This window comes from Vipera berus (genome assembly GCF_964194415.1).
Source record: "Vipera berus genome assembly, chromosome: W".
NCBI lineage: Eukaryota > Metazoa > Chordata > Lepidosauria > Squamata > Viperidae > Vipera > Vipera berus.
The window spans coordinates 33,270,001-33,287,507 of NC_138210.1; the positions used below are offsets into that span (position 1 = coordinate 33,270,001).

Genomic DNA, 17,507 nt, shown 5'->3' on the forward strand with positions numbered 1-17,507 from the left:
GAAATATAGGTCAGACATTAAGCAAGTGATTTAAAACAGTTCTGGCCAATACATTACACCCCTTCCCCCTAGCTAGCTCAAACTCTCAATTGTTTGACATAATCTTGCAGATATTTAGGCAGCCTTCTTGACCATTCAGAACATTCTAAGGGTTGCAGGGATATCCTGGTCTACCTGCTTGCCTGCCAGGCTGGGTAAACCAGGGCTCTAAGGTTCAGTGGAGTCGGATTGACTTGAGTCCCTTTGGCTGGCCAGTCCCGGTCGGCCGAAACCAAAGTCCAATTATGCAGCAAAGTCTGCAGGGCTGTCTCTCAGTGCAGTTGTTCTGTCCTGTTCAGCGGAAACAGTCTGTGTGTCCAGAGAGGACTCTTCTGCGGCCATTCCCCCGTCTCCTTGACCGAGAGTTCTGTCAAGTGTGCAAGCTCCTCTGTTGGACCGCTGTCATGTGGGCCCTGTGTTCGGCCCTTTTGGGAGTCCTGAGCCAGTGACTGATCCTCTAGCCTCCGACACAGCTGGTCAATGTGCCGGCGAATGACTCACCCATCTTCCAGGACCACCTCGTAAGAGAGTGGTCCTGACAACTTAACAACCACTGCTGCCACCCACAAAGGCCCTTGCCCGTAATTCCGGATCCAAACAAGGTCACCAACTTGCAAACCTCTTGGTGCCTTTGGCTGTGCAGTGTCTGAGGCGACTCTGTCGGGGTGTAGCCTGTCCAGTTTGGTAATCAAGCGTTGGCCCCATCGGAGCTCGGCTGGGCTCCTACCCGTGGTGGTGCAGGGCATTGTGCACTGGCAGAGTAGGAAATTGGCCAGTCTGTGTTGCCAATCCCTTGTGACAATCCGTTTCAGGGATCCTTGTTTGTGCGGACCATGCGTTCCGCTTGACCGTTCGATGCCGGGTGAAAGGGAGCCGACATGGCGTGCCTTATGAGATTTGCCCTGAAGAAGGCCTGGAATTCTGAAGCAGTGAACCGAGCCCCATTGTCTGAGACTAAGACGTCTGGAAGTCTGTGTCTTGCAAATATTCTGCGCACTTCCTGGATGGTCCCGGCAGTAGTCATAGTGGGAACTGGTGCAACCTCTAACCATTTAGAGTGGCTATCGACCACTATTAAAAACAGCTGTCCCTGAAAAAGCCCAGCAAAATCGATGTGGATTCTTGACCACGGTGTGTGAGTGTCCTCCCATCGGTGGACAGGGGCCTGCAGCATCTCCGGTCTGGATTATTGGCACGTGTAGCAGCCATGTACTTGGGCCTTGATAGCTTTATCTAGCCCTGGCCACCATAGGTAGCTCCTTGCCAGTGCCTTCATCTGGACTATTCCCAGATGGCCTTCATGCAGAGACTCAAGAACTCTGGGCCTTAAAGAGCTGGGGACTATGACTCTACTTCCCCAAAGAATGCACCCTTTATGAGCTGAAAGCTCATCTCTCCTCATGAAGAAACTCTGAAATTCTGGCCCTGGACATTTGTCCAACCATCCTGTGTATACCCAATTTAACACGCGGCTGTTTTGTCAGCTGCTGTCTCAGCAGCTACGTCTCCGGCATGGAGAGGAGACTCTGGCAAATCCTGTATAGCCAGGATGCGTGGAGCCGGAGCTGGATTTGGCTCCATGTGTGGCAGGGACAATCTGCTAAGGCCGTCTGCATGGCCCATTTCTTTGCCCAGTTTGTGAATCAGCCTGTAGCTGTACACTGAAAGGAATATAGTCCACCTCAGCTTTCGAGGAGACAGAATTTGAGGTGTCTGCTTGTTTGTGGTGAACAACCCTAGAAGTGGCTTGTGGTCCATAAAGACTATGTAATGGCAGCCATACAAGTAGTCATGGCCAAGGCCTCCTTGTCAATTTGCGCATAATTGCGCTCTGCGGACAACAGGGTCCTAAAATAGTAGGCGATAAGAGACTGTTTCCCATCAGACAACAAATGGCTCAACACAGCCCCAACCCCATACGGGGATGCATCACATGCATCACATGGCAGCTTCTTGTTAAACTGAGTGAGCACAGAGTTCAAGGACACCAGTGATTTGACTGCCTTGAAACTGCCACTGAACCTTTTTGTCTAAGAGCCAGCGTAACGGCTCTGCCACTGCAGGCTTATGTGGGAGGAATGCATGATAAAAATTAAGAAGACCCAAGAAGGCCTGAAGGTCTCCCTTGGACTTTGGGCCTGCTGAAACGCTTTCAGCTTTGAGTCCGCTGGATGAATGCATCGATGTGGAACCCAAGGAACTCAGTTGACTCTACCCCAATCTTGCACTTTTCTTTTTTCAATTTAAGTCCTGCTGAGCGGATACCTTGGGGTATCCCACTGTATACTTCCCTCTATGTAGATGCAGTTCCCTTCTTCTATGATTGGGGCCTTTGATGTGCAGGTTCGGAGGTTTTGCTTGATAACAAAATACAGGGAACCAGAATTTGACTTCAAAAATACGTGTTTATTCAGCTGAATAGAGACGGGCTTTTCTAAAACAAATGCAAAAAGCATCACATAGCAAAGATGTCCTATTTTTATACTATTTTGGTTATATACGCACTTCACCCAGCAAAGCTGGCACTCAGTAGATTAAGACTTTGCCCCTTAGGGCTGGCACACTATAGATAAGAAACTAGAAAGCAGAAGTAGCTAGCAGGTTCCCTTTTAGGTGTTTCCCCAGGACACCATCTGTTCACTCTGGGTGTTTCCCCAAGACATCATCTGTTCACTTTGGGTGTTTCCCCAAGACTCTAGCTGTCCCCGAGTGAGTTAGAACATTGAGTGTTTCCTTTGCTGTCCTTTCATGACCCAGCATTCAGAGGCCTGCAAGTGACCAAAGAAAGACGGGCCATCTGGACACATTCACTGTCCCCTAAGTCCTGGTCATCACCTTGACAAGCCAAAGGGCCTTTTGTGGGTAAATGAAATCATGGGCTAAGTCGTTGGATATGTATATGTCCAGAAGGGTCTCCCAAGGTGAATAGGCCATGATGGATACCCCAGACTAACACCAATCACATCTGCCAACCCGCCTTGGACCAGCATGGTAAGTTATGGCCTATTCCTTCCACATGCCAATACAACTTTAAAAATGGCCGTCATTCCCCGGAGGCCCTAGGTCAACTACCCACGCCAGCAGGAAGACCTGCCTGAAGGTAGAGTATGCTAAGAATCACTGGGTTAAATCAGGCTGCCTTTGTACTTTGGACATAGGAACGGTCAACTTTCAAACAATGAAAATGGATGCTCAACTAGAAGAACTGCTGATTGAACTCAATAATATGCATTGGGATATCATTGGATTATGTGAAACACGACGAAAAGGTGAAAATTTAATTGAACTTGATAGGTCTGGGCATTTACTCTACACTAGAGGTACTGAAGATGGATGATGTGGCGGAGTTGGTTTTCTCATCAACCAAAAGCTGAAAGACTCTGTAGTAAAATTTGAAAGTATATCAGACAAAGTAGCCCAATGCATCGTTCAATTGAACAAACAATACAAGCTTCAAATCATCCATACTTACACGGCAAAAAGCTATAGTGATGATGAGGTTGAAGAATTTTACGATGATGTGGCCCGCCTTCAAGACACAGAAAAATACTGATACAAAATACTAATGGGTGATTTTAATGCAAGAATAGGAAGAACAATACCTGGAGAAAAAGTGACTGGCCCATATGGAAGTGGTGAACAAGTTAATAGAGGTGACAGACTAGTAGATTTTGCAGAAAGAAGAGACTTTATATCATGAATTCATTTTACAAGAAAAAAACTAGCAGAAAATGGACAAGGAAGAGTCCATCTGGGTACACAAGCGAAATTGACTACATCATGTCAAGTGACAAAACCATATTCTGCAATTGTACTGACATCAATCGTTTTAACATTGGAAGTGACCATAGAATGGTACGGTTGAAATGCTGAAAGCTGGTAGTCACAGTTTACACAAGATACTAGCAAAACTATACCTCAGATGCCTCAGAGAAGGAAAAATACCCAATGCATGGAAAAATGCTGAAGTGATTCTTATACACAAGAAAGGGGCCCAAGATGATTTAAAGAACTATCGGCCAATAAGTCTTCTTTCAGTCATCTACTGTACAAGGTTTTCACCAAGATAATAGCAAAAAGAACATTGAGAACATTAAATGATGCACAGCCAAAGGAGCAGGCACTAGTCTTACACTAGTGGAGTTAATGGTGGGGGAGGGAAGGCATGTAGCCATCAGCAAACCTCTCCTTCCTACAGGCTTTTGTGTGTGCGTCCTTACACATGCTTCTCCTCTCCGCAAAAGTGGTTTTGCTGAGAGCAGAACTGTGCACAAGGACGTGCATACACACACACTTCCTCTCCTTGCAAAAGCAGTTTTGCAGAGAGGGGAATTGTGTAAGGACGCACACACACAAGCCTGTAGGAAGGAGAGGTTTGCTGATGGCTACATGCCTTCCCTCCCCCACCATTAACTCCACTAGTGTAAGACTAGTGGAGCTAATGGTGGTGGGGAGGGAAGGCTAGAATCTAGTGACGAAAGGAAAACAGCTTTGTCAGCATCTAAGAAGAAGATGGCCACTTTTCTGCAACATGGCCTGGCCTGTTCTTTCCTAGCCCAATGTCTTAAGCCCTGGCAATCTTTGCAATTGGTGATGGGGTGGGGTGGAGCACATGGAACCCTGTGGGCTAGCAAAGCAGACCCAGTACCTTTGGGGACTTGGCAGGGAAGGATGGGGGGAATATAGGAAGGGGGCATGTTGCAGCATCTCTGTGGTCAGTTGTAAGGGCGAACGACCACTGTGGTGCTGCAACATACGTAGGTTTGGGACCAGGTCATAAGTACTTGGGGTGTCGTATCTTTGAACCGTTGCTAAGTGAACTATCATTCAAAAACTACCTCTATTTTCCTCCTCTGGCACATTAGGAGTCTCTTTTGCTGCTTCATCTTCTGAGGGCCCTCAGTAAACATGGGATCCATCTGGGAATGGGCAACAGAGGGAGGCCTCTTGGGGCAGTTCCATCAAGTGCCTGGGCTGCTTTTTTCAGTGGCTAACAAGTTGCTCAACAGAACTGCTCACAAGATCACATGTTGCCTGGATTCTTTAGAAGAATATCAGAGATTTCTAATATTTATTTCAAAGATTTTTTTCTCTAAGAACTTAATTTCTCAATATGAATCTAGTTCTTTGACTAGGAAAAGTATTTTCTGATACTGCATGCTATACTGTACTCCAATTACTGAAACACTCAAAGATTCACAGAATTTCTAGTAGTTACTTTAATTTCATACTATTGGGTAAGAGACAGTTTTGATAGGTTTTCTGTGATTATTTATTAGTTTGGGTCAGCATTTCTAATCAGTAAATCATCTTTTTATTTTAAAAAAGCATTCAGGTATCTTTACCCAAAAGGAAAATAATATGGAAATTAGGATACACCAGGCACCCCTCCCACAAATGAAGGTTAAATAGAAAAACCCTCAGCTGTTTCCATTACCGTATTTTCCAGCGTATAAGACGACTGGGCGTATAAGACGACCCCCTACTTTTCCTGTTAAATTACCATATTTTTCAGACCATAAGACGCACCTGACCATAAGACGCACCCAGTTTTTAGAGCAGGAAAACAAGAAAAAAAATATTCTGAACCAAATAGTACCGGTATACTAAAACAGGGCTTTTCAACCTTTTCATCCATTGTACCACTTTTAGGACAAGGCAATGTCTGAGTACCACCAGTCGCCCAACAAAGTGTCAAAAACTTGACCCCCCCCCAAAAAAAGGAAAAAAAATGATAAAGTACAGGTAGTCCTCGGCTTACAATGATTCACTTAGTGACCGTTCAAAGTTACAACGGCACTGAAAAAAGTGACTTATGACCATTTTTCACACTTATGACCATTGCAGCATCCCCAGGGTCATGTGATTTACATTCGGATGCTTGGCAATCGATTCATATTTATGATGGTCACATTGTTCCAGGGTCATGTGATCGCCTTTTGCAACCTTCTGACAAGCAAAGTTAGTGGGGAAACCAGATTCACTTAAGAATCATGTTACTAATTTAATTTCTCTCTCTCTCCTTCTCTTTCTCTCCCTCTCTCCCCCTCCCTCTTTCTTTCTCTCTCCTCTCTCTCCTTTCTCTCTCTCTCCCTTTCTCTCCCTCTCCCTCTTTCTCTCCCTATTTTTCTCTTTCCCTCTATTTCTCCCTCTTTCTCTCTCCCTCTATTTCCCTCCCTCTTTCTTTCTCCTTGTCTCTCTCTCCCTCTTTATTTTTCTCTTTCCCTCTATTTCTCCCTCTTTCTCTCTCTCCCTCTATTTCCCTCCCTTTCTTTCTCCTTCTCTCTCTCCCTCTTTCTCTCCCTCTCTATTTTTCTCTTTCCCTCTATTTCTCCCTCTTTCTCTCTCTCCCTCTATTTCCCTCCCTCTTTCTTTCTCCTTGTCTCTCTCTCCCTCTTTCTCTCCCTTTCTTTCTCTCCCTCTCTCTTTCCCTCTCCCTCTTTCTCTCTCCCTCTATTTCCCTCCCTCTTTCTTTCTCCTTGTCTCTCTCTCCCTCTTTATTTTTCTCTTTCCCTCTATTTCTCCCTCTTTCTCTCTCTCCCTCTATTTCCCTCCCTTTCTTTCTCCTTCTCTCTCTCCCTCTTTCTCTCCCTATTTTTCTCTTTCCCTCTATTTCTCCCTTTCTCTCTCTCCCTCTATTTCCCTCCCTCTTTTTCTCCTTGTCTCTCCCTCTTTCTCTCTCTCTCCCTTTCTTTCTCTCCCTCTCTCTCTCCCTCTCCCTCTTTCTCTCTCTCCCTATATTTCTCTCCCTTTCTTTCTCCTTCTCTCTCTCTCCTTCTCTCCCTCCCTATATCTTTCTCCTTCTCTCTCCCTCTCTTTCTCTCTCTCTCTCTGTTTCTCTCTCTCCCTCCCTCTCCCATTGTCCCTTCCTTCTTTCATTCCTTCCTTTCTTCCTTCCCTCCCTCTTTGTCCTTCCCTCTCCACGTTAGAGATGTACCTGCAGAGGCGGCCCTGCAGCCCGGCTTTCTCTTGCAGAAAGCAAGCTGAAACGGACTGAGGGAGATTGCTAGGAACGTGAATCGGCCGATCTCGCGTTCCTGCAATCTCCCTCACTCGGTTTCAGCTTCCCTTGCTACAAGAGAAAGGAGGCTGAAACAAGGGAGATTGCAGCAGCGCGAGATCAGCCGATTCGCATTCCTGGCAATCTTCCTCACTCCGTTTCACCCTGCTTTCTCTTGTAGCAAGGGAAGCTGAAACCAAGCGAGGGAGATTGCAGGAGCATGAGATCAGCGTTTCTCAGCACGTGCCGATTCGTGCTCCTGGCAATCTCCCTTGCTTTCCACTTGCGGAGGTTGGGGCTGGCCATACGGATCAGCTTCGGACCATAAGATGTACCCTCATTTCCCCCCCTACTTTGGGGGGGGAAAAAAGTGCATCTTATGGTCCGAAAAATACGGGTGCAGGGTTTGGGCTATACTCGCTGTATAAGACTACCGTATTTTCCGGCGTATAAGATGACTGGGCGTATATTATTTATTTATTTATTTATTATTTAAATTTATATACCGCCCTATTCCCGTAGGACTCAGGGCGGTTTACAGGGAAAATTAAAAAACATAGCATACAAAAATTAAAATCAGTTAAAACTATTAATTAAATTCCAGTCCCTGAAATTAAAACTAAAACCCAATTAAATTAAATTAAATTAAAACCCCTCAGTCTGGGCCAAACAGCTCAAAGAGCCAAGTTTTCAAGTCCCGGCGAAATGAGAGAAGGTCGGGGGCAGTCCTGAGTTCCGTGGGAAGTTGGTTCCATAGGGCCGGCGCGCCCACAGAGAACGCCCTTCCCCTGGGAATAACCTGCCGGCATTCCTTAGCCGGCGGTACCCTGAGAAGGCCCTCCCTGTGGGAGCGCACAGGACGATGGGAAGTTGATGTCGGCAGCAGGTGTTCCCTTAGATAATCCGGACCCAAGCCATTTAGGGCTTTATAGGTCATTACCAGCACCTTGAATCTCACCCGGAGGGCAACCGGAAGCCAATGCAGCTCACGGAGAAGAGGTGTTACACGGGAGTATCGGGAAACTCCCATAACAACTCGCGTGGCTGCATTCTGCACCAGTTGAAGCCTCCGAGTGGTCCTCAAGGGCAGCCCCATGTAGAGAGCGTTGCAGTAGTCTAGCCGGGAGGTCACGAGCGCATGGGTGACTGTGCATAGGGCATCTCGGTCCAGATAGGGCCGCAACTGGCGCACCAGGCGAAGCTGGGCAAAAGCCCCCCTGGTTACGGCTCCTATATGGTCTTCAAAGTTGAGCCATGAATCCAAGAGGACACCCAAGTTGCGAGCCCTATCGACGGGGGGTAACACCTCACCCCCCATCATTAATGATGGAACGGCCTGGCTAACCCGAGATGCCGGTATGCACAGCCACTCAGTCTTGGCAGGATTGAGACGAAGCCTGTTTCTCCCCATCCAAACCCGGACCGCCTCCAGGCAACGGGACATCACGTCGAGTGCATCACTGGGTTGGTTCGGGGTGGAAAGAAAAAGTTGGGTATCATCAGCGTACTGATGATACCCCATCCCGAAACCACAAATGAGCTCGCCCAGCGGTTTCATGTAGATGTTGAACAGGAGGGGAGAGAGGACCGACCCCTGAGGGAGTCCACAAACGAGAGGCCTCGGGGCAGACCTCTGCCCTCCCGTCAACACCGACTGTGAGCGGCCCAGGAGGTAGGAGGAGAACCACCATAAAACAGTGCCTCCCACTCCCGACCCCCTGAGACGCCGCAGTAGGATACCATGGTCGAAGCCGCTGAGAGGTTTAAAAGGACTAGGTGTTCTGAACCAGCCAACTACCGGCCTTGTAATAAGGCAAACCCCTATTCAAACAGTAGAGACTGGAGAGCGTCCAAGGCTGAAAAGCGTCTGCCAAGATTTATTAGTCAATTAACAGAACAAGAAACAAAAACACTGGAACTTGAATCCTCAAGCAGAAGGGTTGCTTTCAGCAACCAGCCCTTCCCCAAACACTCCTTTTATTTAGAGTTCAGGGCGTGGCCTCCCTCTGCCTCCTCCCGAGGAGACCCGCAGCCTTTCTCTGCTTGGTCCTGCTCGACTGCCTCCTGCGTCGGGCGTCCTTGAACAGGGCCAGCTGTGGGTCATCATCCTCCGCACTATCGGGCTCACGCAGCTGAGAAGAGGGCCCCGGCTGGGAGCTCTGCCAAGCCTGCAAGCCATCATCAGCCGGTTCGTCTCCCACACACTCCTCCTCCCCCTCATCTGAGTCATCCGATACATCTGAGCCGGCAGCCGGGCCCACAGGCTGGCCCTGAGTCACAACACTATCCCGCACCGCAGGGCCCTTCCCCCGGGTCTGCCGATCCGGATGCGGTCGGGATGGGAACTGTTCGTGAAAAGCAGTCACCAACGCAGGGGCATGAACGGCGGTCGCGTCTTCCCATGTGAAGTCCTCCGGCCCGTACCCTTTCCACTCGATCAGGTACTGGAAGCGACCTTTCAGCCAGCGGGAATCCCTGATGCTGGCGACCTCGTACTCGGGGGTGCTGCCGCCATCACGAGGTCCTGATGGGGGAGGTTCCGCTTGGCGAAGTGGACAAGCCGGTTGTTCGGGGACCAACAAGGACCGATGGAAGACGGGGTGCACGCGCAGGGAACGTGGCAGAGTTAAACGATAGGCGACCGGGTTGATGACGGCCTCGACTGGGAACGGTCCAAGGTAACGGTGGTCCAGCTTCCTCGCCGGCCGAGTGGATGGTAGGTTCCTGGTGGACAGCCAGACCCGATCCCCCACCGATAGTGGAGGCGTATCCCTTCTCGACCGATCGGCGAACCTCTTGTAGTCGGCCTTGGCCTTCTCCAGCTGCCGTCGCACCAACCGATGGATCGCCTGTAACTCCGCCATGAATTCGTTCGCTGCCGGCTCCGGTGAGTCCACGGGAGAAAGGGGGAAAAACCGGGGGTGATAACCCACGTTGGCCAAGAACGGTGTCATCTGCGTGGAGGTGTGCTGCGAGTTGTTAAAGGCAAACTCGGCTATGGCCAAATAGTCCACCCAATTGTCCTGCTGCAGGTTAACGTAGCAGCGCAGATACTGCTCTAAGATGCCGATGACCTTCTCGGTACCCCCGTCGGTCTGAGGATGATGCGCAGACGAGAGGCAAACCTTAATGTCCAACGCCCGCATCAACTCCTGCCAGAAGCGGGCTGTAAACTGGGCCCCCCTATCGGAGACGACTCTATCGGGAAGGCCGTGCAGCCGGAACACCTGTTGGATGAACATGCGACTAGTGGCGCGAGCTGACGGTAAGCCGCGACAGGGGATGAAGTGCGCCATCTTGGTCAGCATGTCCACCACCACAAACACTGTCGTGAAGCCGGAGGATGGGGGTAGATCCGTCAGAAAGTCCATGGACACAGCCCCCCAGGGTCTCTTGGGTGTTGGCAACGGCTGCAGTAAACCAGGCGGGGCCCCTGTCGCTGACTTGGCCTGCCTGCATGGGATGCAGGAGGTGACATAAGACTGGACGTCGTGTCGGACTCGGGGCCACCAGAAGGTACGGGAGACCAGGTTCAGAGTCTTGAACAGGCCAAAATGCCCCGCAGCCGGGTTATCATGACACTGGCTGAGGACGAGTCCCCTGAGTGGCCCTCCCGGAACATAGAGCCGGTCACGATAATACAGGAGTCCATCCGTGACCGACCAAGGCGAATCTGGCCCCACCTCTTCCTTCCGCTGAGCCACCCACGCCTCCTGCTGCTGCGCCTCCCGGATCCGAGCCCGTATATCCACCGGCTCCCGCACCGCAGCAAAAGACTCGACGGGGATCACGGTCCTGGGCGGAAGCTTGTCTTCCGCTCGGGTGTACTCGGGCTTCCTGGACAGAGCATCCGCTCTCTGGTTGTGCCCGCTTGGTATGTACCGCACCCGGAAGTCAAACCTCGCAAAGAAGAGGGACCACCGGCTCTGGCGTTGGTTCAAATTCCGAGCGGTCTGCAGGCTTTCCAGATTCTTGTGGTCCGTCCGGACCTCGATTTGATGCCGCGCCCCCTCCAGATGATGCCTCCAAGCCTCGAACGCCGCCTTGATGGCCAGCAGCTCCTTCTCCCAGATGGTATAGTTGCGCTCCGAGGGATTCAATTTCCGGGAGTGATACGCGCAAGGGAAAAGGGTACCGCTGGGCGTCGTTGCCTGGAGTAACACGGCCCCAATGGCAATGTCGGAGGCGTCCGCCTCCACGACAAACGGCCGTTGCGGGTCAGGATGCTTCAAGATGGGCTCCTTCATGAAGGCGTCCTTCAAAGCCTGGAACGCCTGTTGTTCGGGGGCGTTCCACTGGAACCGAGTCTTCTTCTGCAGGAGCTGGGTGAGGGGGGCTGTCAAGGCAGCAAAGCCAGGGATGAATGTTCGATAGTAGTTGGCGAATCCAAGAAGTCGCTGAACATCCTTCACGCGACGCGGGGGTTGCCAACTCTGCAACGACTCAACTTTACTCGGTTCCATGGCGATGCCCTCAGGAGAAATGCGGTGACCCAGGAAATCGATGGTCACCTGGTAGAACTGGCACTTCTCCAACTTGGCAAACAGCCGATGTTTCTGGAGGCGCTGCAGGACCTGACGGAGATGCTGATGATGCGCTTCACGCGACGGGGAGTAAATCAGGATGTCGTCCAGGTAAATCACGACAAACTGGTCCAACAGATCCCGAAAGATGTCGTTCATAAAATGCTGAAACACAGCGGGGGCGTTGGTCAGGCCAAACGGCATCACCGTGTACTCGAAATGTCCATAGCGAGTACCAAACGCCGTCTTCCACTCGTCACCCGGCCGAACCCTGACGAGGTTGTAAGCTCCACGCAGGTCTAGTTTCGTGAAGATCTTAGCCTCCCGAAGTCGGTCCAAGAGCTCGGGGATGAGGTAGCGGTTACGCACCGTGATGGCGTTGAGTTTCCGGTAGTCACAGCAAAGCCGTAACTCGCCCGACTTCTTTTTGACGAAGAGCACGGGCGCAGACACTGGCGAGGACGAGGGCCGGATGAAACCACGAGCCAAATTCTTTGTCAGGAAGTCCCGCAATGCAGCCAACTCGGGCTCCGACATGGAGTACAAACGCCCCACTGGGAGAGGCGCATCAGGGACTAGATCAATGGAGCAGTCGTAGGGCCTGTGCGGGGGTAATTGGTCCGCCTCTGACTCGCTGAACACATCAGCAAAGTCGGACAGTTCGGGAGGCAAGGAAACCCCTGAGGAACCCTCCACCTGGCCGGCACAGATATGGCGGGTGTGGTCCACGCACTGCAAACTTGGGAAGGTGACCAAGTTCTGAGACCAATAGATCTGTGGATCATGCGCCCGGAGCCACGCCAGTCCCAAGACCACGGGGAAGTGCAGATCCGAAGTGATGTAGAACTGGATGGCCTCCACATGGGAACTGATGGCCATACACAATGGTTGCGTGGCGGCCGTAATAGGCCCAGACAGGAGCACTCGACCATCGATGGTCTCCACTAGCATGGGCGGATCCACCGGACACTGGGGAACAGCCCATTTGGCCACAAAGGCCGAGTCCATAAAGTTAGTGGTAGCCCCAGAGTCAATTAAGGCATGGACCGGAATCCCCTCTGGCTTGCCAGGAAGGATCAGACGTGCCTCCAATATCAAATGCCGTGGAGGTTCACAGGCACCGTCGGAACGGCGTCGCTCGGCGTGGTCGTTGTGAGTCGCCCGATCTATCACACCGTCTAGATCGGGCTCGGGCCGTTTCCCGACAGCAAAGTAGAGGACTTTCTCGGGGCAGGCTTGGTCACTGACGCCCGCTGACGCTTCTTCGGGCAAGAAGCAGCCAAATGTCCAGGGTCCCCACAGTAAAAACACAACCCCCCCGATCGTCGTCTGTCCATTTCCGTCACCGAGAGACGGGACCTGGCGGCACCCAGCTCCATTGGCTCCTCCCTCTGGACTGGGGGCTCACGCACAACAGGGGCGGCAGGGGTCTGTGGGGTGGCACGGCGACTCTTTCGCTGCTGCAGCCGGGCATCGATCCGCAGACAAAGATGGATCAGCCCATTCAGGTCTGAGGGAATGTCCACGCGGGCCAGCTCATCCAACATCTCCTCCGACCAGCCATCCTGGAAGGCATCCACGAGCGCAGCCTCATTCCAGGTGGAATCCTGGCTAAGCAGCCGGAAATCGCTGATATAGGCCTGCAGGGGGCGCTGACCCTGCCTCAAAGCTTTCAGGCGTCGGGTGGCGGTCTGCGCCTTAATTGGGTCCTCGTACATGAGGCGCATATGGTCACAAAACCCCCCAAAGTTATCCAACAAAGGGCTAGGCTGTGCCAGCAGAGGCGTGCCCCAACGAGCTGCATCCCCCGACAGAAGGCTTAACACGAATCCCACCTTATCTCGGTCAGTGGGGAAATCAGCTGCTCTCACGCTGATAAAAAGCTGGCATTGTCCCAGGAAGGCAGGAAACAGTTCTGGATTGCCAGCAAATTTATCCGGCATAGCTATCTGACATTTCCTCCTGGGTGGGGGTGCAGCATGTACCTGAGCTTGCAGTTGAGCCACCTGAGCTGCCAACAAAGTGAGTTGCTGGGTGAGCTGAGCATTCTCGGCACGAAGCTGCTCCATCGTAGTAATAAGGGGTGGGAGGCTGAAAGCAAACTGTTCTGAACCAGCCAACTACCGGCCTTGTAATAAGGCAAACCCCTATTCAAACAGTAGAGACTGGAGAGCGTCCAAGGCTGAAAAGCGTCTGCCAAGATTTATTAGTCAATTAACAGAACAAGAAACAAAAACACTGGAACTTGAATCCTCAAGCAGAAGGGTTGCTTTCAGCAACCAGCCCTTCCCCAAACACTCCTTTTATTTAGAGTTCAGGGCGTGGCCTCCCTCTGCCTCCTCCCGAGGAGACCCGCAGCCTTTCTCTGCTTGGTCCTGCTCGACTGCCTCCTGCGTCGGGCGTCCTTGAACAGGGCCAGCTGTGGGTCATCATCCTCCGCACTATCGGGCTCACGCAGCTGAGAAGAGGGCCCCGGCTGGGAGCTCTGCCAAGCCTGCAAGCCATCATCAGCCGGTTCGTCTCCCACACACTCCTCCTCCCCCTCATCTGAGTCATCCGATACATCTGAGCCGGCAGCCGGGCCCACAGGCTGGCCCTGAGTCACAACACTAGGACAGAGAAACATCCCCTGTCCCGAGCCCACCAGAGATCATTCACCAGTGCGACCAATGCCGTTTCCGTGCTGTACCCGGGCCTGAAACCCGATTGGTACGGGTCAAGATAATCAGTTTCCTCCAGGAACAGAGGAAACTGATGCGCCACTACACTCTCAACAACCTTCGCAAAGAAGTGAAGGTTGGAGACCGGACGGTAGTTATTTAAAACAGCCGGGTCCAGGGCAGGCTTCTTGAGAAGGGGTCTCACCACCGCCTCCTTCAAGGCAGCGGGAAAGATACCCTCCTTCAAGGAAGCAGTTATTACTGCCTGGAACCAGCCTCGTGTCTCCTCCCAGGCCGCATAAACCAGCCAGGAGGGGCATGGGTCCAGTAAACAAGTGATGGAGCTCAGTCTCCTCATGATCCTGTCCACGTCATCGGGGGAAACAGGGTCGAACTCAGTCCAGATAACATGCTCAAGACCGCTCAATTCCTCCATGTCAGACTGCCCAGTCAGAGTCCAAACCGGTCCGGATCTGAGCAATTTTGTCCACCAGATGATGACTAAACTCCTCAGCCCGTCCCTGTAAGGGTTCCTCCCTCATCTCCCGATCAAGGAGAGAGCGAGTCACCCTAAACAGGGCAGCTGGGCGATTATCTGCAGACGCGATGAGGGCAGCGAAGTAATTAGACTTCGCCATCCTCATCGCCGCGAGGTAAGACCTTGTGAAGGCTCTTAGCTGCAGTCGGTCAGATTCAGACCGGGTGGACCTCCAACCGCTCTCTAGACCCCGTCTCCGACGCTTCATCTCCCGGAGCTCCACAGAAAACCATGGGTCCCAACGGGATCTGTGCCGGGTCTGGGGTCGCAAGGGTACAACATGGTCGAATGCCTCGGTGGCCGCCCTTTCCCAGACATCCACCAAGGCATCAACCGGGCTGTGAGTGAGGGAGATAGGTAAAGACCCAAGCGCCATCTGGAACCGTTCTGGGTCCATTAGGCACCTGGGACGGAACCACCTGGTCGGTTCGACAGCCTGGCGGCGGGGGGGTGACATAGCGGAAGACCAGCCGCAGGAGATAATGATCGGACCATGACAGGGGGATAATAGTTGGCAAGCCCCCTCCCAAATCATCCAACCATTGCCCAGATAGAAAAATCAGGTCGAGAGTGTGACCCGCCCCATGAGTCGGTCCCTGAATTACTTGGGTCAGGTCCATGGCCATCATGGAAGCCATGAACTCCCGAGCTAACTTTGACAACTCTCCCAGGGAAGGCAGGTTGAAGTCGCCCAGAACTATGAGTCTGGGAAACTCCACCGTCAACCCTGAGAGGGTGTCGAGCAGCTCGGGTAGGGCCGTTGCCACACAGCTGGTCACCAGGTATGTTAGTAACAGGCCCAACTGAGCCCGAGGGCCACATCTCATGAGGGACTCACTCCCGCCTATCTGCACAACGGTGGTCTCCCACGGACATAAGGTCTCCCGTATAACCACTGCCACCCCACCGCCCCTGCCCTGAGCCCGTGGCTGGTATAGCACACAGAAACCCGGAGGGCACAATTCAACCAGAGGGACACCGCCCTCTGGGCCCAACCAGGTCTCCGTAATGCATGCCAGATCCGCGTGTTCCTCCTCGATCAATTCCTGGACGAGGGGAGCCTTGTTCACAATGGATCTGGCATTAAAATACACAAGCCTGAGCTCAGGGTCCTGATCCCCCTCACCCCCGGATAAAAGGGTACTAACCGGAGGGTCGGAACACACCACCACTCGAAGACAGCGGGGGCGCGGTCCCAGATATTGATGCGGCCCTCCGTGTAACCGCCTGCTGCCATTCCCAATCGTCGTGGGGATTTGCAACCCCCACCCCAGTACAAACGGAACCAAAAGCCCATGCCCCCAACCCCATCTCACCGGGAACTGTTGTAGGCCCAGACTGACAGCCGGTTGATAGAACACACCCCAATTTCCTCCCCTCCCTCCCATTCCCCCACTCCCTAACTCTTTAAAACAACCGGCTAAAAACATACCAGGGGCCTCTTAATGCATTTCCACCAGAGGAAATTTGGTAATTTCCTAAGTCGTAACTTACACTACAAAATTGTCACAAGGTTAAATGGAATAATCACCCAGAGCTTCTTGGGCAAGTGTAAATGCTACCACAGAAACCTGTCATTTCTTTTTAGGGCAGCCATAGATTCAGTGCACGAAGTATGAGCCGGATTGGGTTAGCTTCCTTTAAGTCAGGGGTACCCAACCCCTGGTCCACAAACTGGTACTGGCCCCTGGCCCATTGGGAACCAGGCCATGCAAGTGACAGGTGAGTGCACAAAGCTCCATTTGTGCAAGTAGCAGGCACATGTGTGAAACCATCCCCCCCCCACCAATCCATGGAGCTAGAAAGGTTGGGGACTGCTGCTTTGAGTGATTGCTGGTAATTTAATTTCACTTTTTGATCTCCTGCACATAGTCCATACTGGCTTGAGGTGAGAACAATGTATCAGGAGTGTATTACAGGTGAAACTCAAAAAATTAGAATATCGTGCAAAAGTTCATTTATTTCAGTAATGTAACTTAAAAGGGGAAACTAATATAATTATTGCCTCAATGCGGCGTGGCCTGGAAGCTATCAGCCTGTGGCACTGCTGAGGTGTTATGGAAGACCAGGATGCTTCAATAGCGGCCTTCAGCTCTTCTGCATTGTTCGGTCTCATGTCTCTCATCTTTCTCTTGGCAATGCCTCATAGATTCTCTATGGGGTTCAGGTCAGGCGAGTTTGCTGGCCTATCAAGCACAGTAATCCCACGGTCATTGAACCAGGTTTTGGTGCTTTTGGCAGTGTGGGCAGGTGCCAAGTCCTGCTGGAAAATGAAGTCAGCATCCCCATAAAGCTCGTCTGCGGAAGGAAGCATGAAGTGCTCCAAAATCTCCTGGTAGACGGCTGCGTTGACCTTGGACTTAATGAAGCACAGTGGACCAACACCAGCAGATGACATGGCTCCCCAAATCAACACAGACTGTGGAAACTTCACACTGGACTTCAAGCATCTTGCCGTGTGTGCCTCTCCATTCTTTCTCCAGACTCTGGGTCCTTGGTTTCCAAATGAGATGCAAAAGTTGCTCTCATCAGAAAAGAGGACTTTGGACCACTGAGCAACAGACCAGGTCTGTTTTTCTTTAGCCCAGGTAAGACGCTTCTGACGTTGTTTGTTGTTCAGGAGCGGCTTGACAAGAGGAATACGACATTTGAAGCCCATGTCCAGGATCCGTCTTTGTGTGGTGGCTCTTGATGCACTGACTCCAGCCTCAGTCCACTCCTTGTGAAAGTCCCCAACACTTTTGAAT

The 17,507-nt window shown here is 51.8% G+C and overlaps 1 protein-coding gene across 1 annotated transcript in view; it reads left to right on the forward strand.

The window, feature by feature from the left end:
- The window catches only part of LOC308676567 (thyroid hormone receptor alpha-like), a 367,592-nt gene that overhangs the window by 199,453 nt on the left and 150,632 nt on the right, over nt 1–17,507 (forward strand). The window lies entirely within an intron of this gene.